This window comes from Malaya genurostris, chromosome 2 (genome assembly GCF_030247185.1).
Source record: "Malaya genurostris strain Urasoe2022 chromosome 2, Malgen_1.1, whole genome shotgun sequence".
NCBI lineage: Eukaryota > Metazoa > Arthropoda > Insecta > Diptera > Culicidae > Malaya > Malaya genurostris.
The window spans coordinates 158,305,921-158,314,195 of record NC_080571.1 but is presented as its reverse complement, the minus strand read 5'-3'; positions in this window follow the sequence as shown (position 1 = coordinate 158,314,195).

The following is an 8,275-nucleotide window of genomic DNA, read 5'->3' as shown; positions in this document are numbered from 1 at the left end:
ATGGAATTCAAGTGTGATAGTGTGATTGCTTTGCATTTGGCTGGAAAACCACAAGTGGCTATTGTTAGAGCCCTCCAGCATTTAAAAGTGAATAAATCTTTTGTGTCTCGTACCATCGCTCGTTACCGTGATACTGGTAGCGTAGCCCGACGTCAAGGAAGTGGACGAAAAAAAACAGCAACATCGGCAGAAATGGTTCGAAAAGTGAAGAAGCGAATTGAACGAAATCCGCGTCGCAGTGGCCGAAAAATGGCTCGTGAGCTGAACATATCGCAATATGCCATTCGGCAAATATTGAAAAATGAGCTTGGACTGAAGCCATTGAAGTTCCAAAAAGTGCAAGATCTTACTGATGCGCAAAAAAAAGTTAGACTCGAAAAAGCTAAAGAGTTGCTTCGCTTGGCCGAAAGTGGTGAACTGCCGAATTTGGTTTTCTCCGATGAGAAACCATTCGTTATCCAGCAGTTTGTAAACAAACAAAATGATCGTGTTTACTTGCCAGAGAGGTCAGCTGAAAATTTGCAACTTCGGTTGGCCACCAGAACTCAAAAGCCGGCCATGGTGATGGTGTGGGCCGCCATAACAGCCGATGGTCGCTCGCCGCTCGTATTCATCGACCGTGGGGTCAAAATAAATGCGCAAATCTATCGCGAAAATATTTTGGAGGGAGTTCTGAAGCCCTGGGCACGCAAACATTTCGGCCGCAGACCTTGGACATTCCAACAGGACTCAGCACCATCGCACTCAGCACGCGCCACCCAAGAATGGTTAAGAAATGAGGTTCCTCGCTTCATTTCCACCGCACAATGGCCACCAAAATCTCCGGATGCCAATCCGTTGGACTATTGTGCCTGGGGTATTTTGGAAAGCAAGGTTGGCACTAAAAAATACCAAAGTGTCGATCATCTCAAGCAAGCGCTTCGCCGAGAATGGGACAAAATACCGCAGAGCCACTTTCGGGCAGCGTGTGATGGTTTCATTGGCCGTTTGAAGGCCATAGTTCGTGCCAAAGGTGGCCAATTCGAACAAATCTAAACCGATTCTCAAATTTGATGTTATTTCCGACATTTTTTGCTTTCATTCAATAAAATTTAAAAAAAAATGAAAAAATTATGGCGTTTTACTTTGTTGCAGTTTTTTCATCTCACCTTGTACTGTGTAGTTTTGGTTTCATTTTTTATTTTAAAGTTTGATCCAAAATTTTAATGTAATGGATGAATCCATGGACGAAAATTTGATACAAAAACCTAGCATGCATCCTATACCCCCCCGAACGAAAAAATATCAGGAGAGCTCGTCTGGGCTTTGAATAGTCTTTTTTAGACGTAAATCAAAGTCATTAAACATTTTACAAATTTCTAAAGGTATGACATCACGATTCTCCTCAATCAAAGAGATCAAAAGCGAATAACGATAAAATTCGTGTTGTAGTAAATACTTTGAAACACGCGAATGATATTGTCTCTTCGGAACATTTCACTAGAGAGTATAAAGTTTACATACCCTCCAAAGATGTCGAAATTGACGGTGTTGTTACCGAAGCGAGTCTTTCGGTAGATGATTTACTCAAGCATGGTGTTGGTCGTTTCAAGAACTCTATGCTTGAGAGTTTGAACATACTGGAGTGCAAACAACTGTGTCAGTAGTTCATGAAGAGGGAAAAAAAGTTTATCGCCCATCAGACTCGTTTCGAGTGACATTTGCCGGGTCTGCGTTGCCATCCCATGTCTATGTCGATAAAATTCGCCTCCCTGTTCGGCTTTTTGTTCCAAATGTAATGAATTGTACGAACTGCAAAAAATTCGGCCACACAGCTGCTAACTGTAGTAATAAACCAAAATGACCAACCTTTTTGAAGCAGTTATCAGCTGGCCAATTGTCTCAGGTTTTGTATCATTTGATGGATAATTTATCACCCGCCGCAAATGATACAATCACTGTCCTGGGGACGGGTATAGTGTGACGGGTAAGTCCATGCCGTTCACGCAGCCCGCCTAGGCTCGATTCCCAACCCCGCACATATCGGGTCAGAAAGTTTTTCTAATCCGAAGAGGCGAATGACCTTAAGGTTAAAACCTCTATAATCGAAACAAAAAAAAATCACTGTCCTGCAGTGGAATTGTCGAAGCATTATGCCAAAACTTGATTCATTTAAGGTTTTGTTGCATAGTCAAAAATATGATGTATTTGCTTTGTGTAAAACATGGCTTACTTCAAACATATCTTTAAATTTTAATGATTTTAACATTATACGTCTCCATAGAGACTCTCCGTATGGTGGAGTGCTTTTGGGAATTAAAAAATGCTATTCCTTTTATCGATTAAACATTCCTTCGACTTCTAGTATAGAAGTTGTTGCTTGCCAAATAAACATTAAAAGAAAAGATATTTGTATAGCTTCGGTTTATACTCCTCCAAAAGCACAAGTTGGACAGCGACAGCTTAATGCAATGGTTGAAGCCCTTCCTGATCCACGATTGATTCTGGGGGATTTCAATTCGCACGGAATGATGTGGAGCTCCGTTTACAATGATAACAGATCGTCTTTAATACAAAACATTTGTAACAATTTTAGCATGACGGTATTAAATATGGGTAGCATGACACGTCCTGCACGTCCAAGTGCATTAGATTTATCTCTTTGCTCGACTTCAATTCGATTAGATTGCACCTGCAAACATTTCCTGATTTACACGGTAGCTATCATATACCAATCATCATCTCAATTAGCAGTAACAAAGGCATTGCTAATTCAGTTAATATTCCATATGATTTGACAAAAAAATATTGACTGGGTTAAATACCAAAGTAGTATCTCTAGTATTTTGAATTCAATGGAAGAGCTCCCTCCACTTGAAGAATATGACTTCTTCATTTGTTCGATTCTGGAGGCAGCAACTACCTAGGCCAACGACTAACATAAGGCCTCCCAACCCCTGAAGGGACAAAGAGTGCTCAGAGGCTAAACTCGCAAAACAAAATGCTTACAAGACGTTTCTAAAACGGGGAGGAGGAATTCCTCAAAATTTTGAAAAATTTATGGTTTTACAAACCAGGTACAAGAGCATACTTCGAGCCAAAAAATGTAGCTATACAATAATGTAATCGTCACATTATCTCCAAACCATTAGTTTCTCTTCACAGATAGTATGAACGCAATTGAAGCCATTCGCTCAAACGCTGCTGGCAAAAATGAACCGTTTTTCTTGAGCAAAATAAAACAGTGCCTGAACGACATATTCAATAATAATTATCAAATAACAATAGTTTGGGTCCCGGCTCATTGCTCCATTCCAGGAAATGAAAGAGCCGATAGTTTTGCCAAACGTGGTGCTATGGATGGTGAAATTTATGAACGACCGATTGCTTTCAACGAATTCTATAGCGCGACTCGCCAAAGAACACTTGCCAGCTGGCAAGTTTCTTGGGATAGAGATGATCTGGGACGGTGGATGCACTCAATTATTCCGAAAATATCGACAAAGGCATGGTTCGGGGGACTGGATGTGAGTAGGGATTTCATTCGTATGATGTCCAGACTCATGTCCAATCACTACACGTTAGACGCACATCGAATTGGTTTTTCCGAGACTAATCATTGTGCTTGTGGCGAAGGTTATCGGGATATTGATCATGTCGTTTGGACATGCGTGGAGTATCGTGATGTCAGATCTCAACTAATAAATTCTTTGCGTATTCAAGGTAGACTATCCAATGTCCCAGTTCGAGACATTCTTGCTTGTCGTGACTTTTCATACATGAAAATTCTTTATCATTTCATAAAGAAAATTGGAGTTTCAATTTAATAAAGGACCCTTTTAAGACTTAGTTCTGATTCCAGCAGCGCCCAGAGTTCAACCAATAGCTAAATTAGAATAGAAATTATGTAATGATACAAACAAACTCGAAATTATTTATGAAATTATCAACAAAATGTCTGAAAATAACAGCTTATTTTATAATTTATAGAAGTTAATCGTTTGGTTCAAATAATATTTCCGAGTAGATTTCATAATTAATGGCGAATTACCTAAGATGATATTTAAGTAATAAGAGGACTATGTTTTAATAAATTTAAATCGTTTTGACTATTTTAGAATTATACTAGGATAAGAATTTTATGTAAAAGTGATACTACGGCGAATAAAAACTTATGTAAACTGCCTTAAGAAATAAACGTGTTTATGGAAAAAAAACTACTTTTCAGTTCTAAAATCATTCCCGTGGAACGGAACATTAACCGTTTATGCATTTCAAAAACCAATTACGGCTCGGCAAAGCAAAATTCTAAGAATACTTAGTTATGATAAATTTGATTTCGAAAACTTAAGTGTTTTTGTTTTTTCGAAAATCGGTTTAGTTTTTGAATAATTGATCAAAAACGCGATTTTCGCATTCCGCTACAATTTACCTTGAAGACATACAACAGAGGCTTTACAAAGATACAAGAGTATAAAAATGAACAAATGAAGAACTACTAGTTAAAAAGATGAAGCGGTTTTGCGAACTAAAGTCGTCACTTTAAAAATGGTGAACGAAAATAATATTGAAGGTGGTGGTGCCTATCGATTTCCGATGTTGGATGTAATACAATGTATACTAGAATTTCATGGTTCAGTTATTGAACTGGAACCATTTTTGTGTGAAATAAGTTATTTTGCGGAGCAAATCCCGCAAGGTGCGAATGAAAAACCTTTAGCAAATGTTATTCATACGAAATTAAAGGGAAATGCCGCAGCCTACATGAATAGAATAAGAGCCAACACGATAAATGATATGTTTCGAAGTTTGAGAGATCAATTCGTAGTTATTAATATAGAATACTCTATAGAAACTCTGGAACAACACTATGGAGAACCTTTTGATAAGTACGCTGAAAGAGCGCTACGAATAATGGAATGTATTGACACTCAACAAGAGAATCAAGGCACGGAGGATATACAAGAATCCTTCGCAGAAAGAGCAATAATGATTTATTTTATAGCAGAATTCTCGAATAAAAATTTAAAACAATTAGCAGAAAATCACAGGCAGTTTGAGTTTCAAGAATTAATAAGATTCCTAAAAGAGGAGGCGAAAATCAGCTATATGTTAACAAGTATTGAAAATCGGCTGCTATCCTACCATGCAATTGATAAATGAAAACTCTATCCAAACAACAAATACAACTGTTATCCAGAGGGACAAATTGAAAATTCCCATAAATACAGCCGAAACTTACAATATTTTTATCGTATCGAAAGGTGCTTAATCGAAGATAACCACTTTGATAGTAAACGCTTCAAAAACAATGAGAGACAACTATGGATAAGCTGCATCGCATTCAGGAATAGAAAAATATTTCAATGATATGATCATAATATCAGGACCAGAAATATACCCGATTATATGAGATATGAAGCATCTAGATATACGAACGCAAATTATATCAAGCGAACACGTCACAAGCTTAAGTAGGAACGATACGGGGAGAATAGAAATACAATGATGAGTGATGTGAACAATCACACTGAAGAAACATATGGCAAAAAACGCCCTGAAGGGATATGGGTCAAACTACATAGAACAAAAGACTACGAATTTATGATGTTATTGATATCGGCAACAAGACCAAATAACGAATGAGTTTCCTAGGAGACACAGGAGCAAGTGGTAACATGATCAGTAGACGAAACGCAGAGTACATGGGAGCATATAAAATTAATGGAAACGAAGTCATAGAATATCCTGGGGTAACATGTACTGTTAGAAAAACGTTACCGTAGGTACCGGAGGTACCGTAGAACTAAATTTCATCATCGCAGAAAGAATCTTCCGAACGAATTTTGACGTAGTGGAAAATTTTACTCCGGGGGGTATTTTGGGAATGAGATTTATGATGTATTTTCTTAGTATGCACAATGACCGAGGGTGGATATGCTTACGGAAAATACCTCTCACATTCAAACCAAAAACGGAATCGTATGAAACTCATCAGCAACAGGAAAACAGAGCCTCGAAATACGAGGCAGATAACAATGTCAAGATACAGGAAAAATATCTAGTGGAAGATCAAACCAAGCTCAGTTCACAAGGGAGACAGTGTACAGTAACGACAAAAGATTACACGGGACAATTGCAATAAGGTATGCAACCTCATGAAATAAGAAAAATAGATTGTACTAAAAACAATCAGTTAGTTGCTACAGTAAGTAGATCTAGCGAAAAAATCAAATATTTTCTCGATACCGGAGCATTTTATAACGTAATGAGATGGAATACTGTCGCAAAAATAGAATCAGAGAAAATAAACTACAAAGATAATTCATACATTGTATTGACAGACTATAGGGTCAGTGAAAGTCACGTTGGTGATTGGAAAAAACACATTACAGAGTTAGATTTTAAATGGTACGAGATTTGTGTGTTCCTGGAATTATTTGAGCAGAGTTTTTAACATTATACACAATTTATGTCTCTCAGAATTTCGAGTACATATACCCAAGTGTACCAAATGAGCACTTTAATGCAGCAAATATACCAGTATTATGAAAAGAAAAGGTACACACAACATTAGGGGATGCATGCTGCAGATAAGGATGAGTGCAACATTGACATACCAACCCGCATGAATAATGAAAGAAAAAAAAAACGTCTGCTTAGCGGTTCAAATTGTACTGCCGAGTTTTGCATAAAGCAGTTCAATTTGAACTGCTATGCACTGATGAGTCAAAGACGAAACGTAAACATATCAAAATCGGTTATGTGCCCTAGCACAAAATTTGGCTAACCCCTAAATGACCGAACCTGTATCGGCCAGAAAAAGTCGAAAACACGTTTTCGTTCGGCACATCAGTATAGACATTGCATTTCGATGCAAAGAAAACAAGTGTTCTGTAAGTAGCAGAAACTTTACGTCTGCTTAGCGGTTCAAGTTGAATTGCCGAGTATTTCATAAAGCAGTTCAATTTGAACTGCTATGCACTGATGAGTCAAAAACGAAACGTAAACATATCAAAATCGGTTATGTGCCCTAGCACAAAATTTGACCAAACCTGCATCGGCCAGAAAAAGTCGAAAACACGTTTTCGTTCGGCACGTCAGTATAGACACTGCATTTCGATGCAAAGAAAACAAGTGTTCTGTAAGTAGCAGAAACTTTACGTCTGCTTAGCGGTTCAAATTGAACTGCCGAGTTTTGCATAAAGCAGTTCAATTTGAACTGCTATGCACTGATGAGTCAAAGACGAAACGTAAACATATCATACCGTTCTTGTTGAAGGCAACAAAGACTGGGTTTAACAATTTCCTAACGTGGAAATTTCCCTTTTGGAAATATGGTTCTTGAACCGAAGCTATAGAAGCTTTACCTTCTTGCAGAAGTCTGGATAGATTTATAGTTGCTGTACGTTTATGCTGGAGATTGATTTGTGCTACTCTAACCATTATCAATCAGAGTAATGAACACTCCATCTCCAGCACTTATCGTACAACAACTAGAGAAAACCAAATATATTGGCTTTAAGTCGCCTATAGCGAACCGTGTAAGGATTTTTTTAAATGTTTTAATCATTTAAATCCCACGAGTTTGCGAAGAAAGAAGTCGTCCACTGTGTCAGAGCTTCGCTTAACACAGTAAGGGAAAACCCCAAGATATTCCGTTCACGACTGCATTGTTCAACCTCCTGCAGCCATTCAGACATCGGCACGAAAATACACCTTGACTTAGGAGTTCGTATTTTTGTGGCCTTTTACGACATGGAACAGGAAACCAGTGGATCAATTCTTGGTAGAAAATAATTCCGCCGGATGCCACACGGTTTACCTGTTTGAAGGACTTATACCAACGGCACAGGTGGACCGTAGCGTTATTCTTAGCCAGTTGGGAAACCGCTACAGACACTACACGGCTATCTAGGCTGCTCGGAGAGGGAAGTTGACATTGATGGTCAACTTCCATGGATGGCCGAGCAGCCAGCCTAGTTTGAATTGGAAATGTCCTCTTTCTGGTAAGGAGAAGGCGGTAAATTCTTTTGAATTTTGTTCAATTTCTATCTGGTGAAATCCAGACATGAGATCTAAGGTTGTGAAAAATTTTGCACGGCCAAGTTGATCGAAAATATTGTCAATTCTTGGGAAATGAATTTATCTGCTAATATTTTTTTTATTGAGTTGGCGGTAGTCAACCACCAATCTCCATTTTTATTGGAATTTTCTGACTTCTTAGGAACTAATAGTATGGGGGAATTATATTGTAATATAGATGGCTCGAATATGTCATTTTTCATTAGGTTAT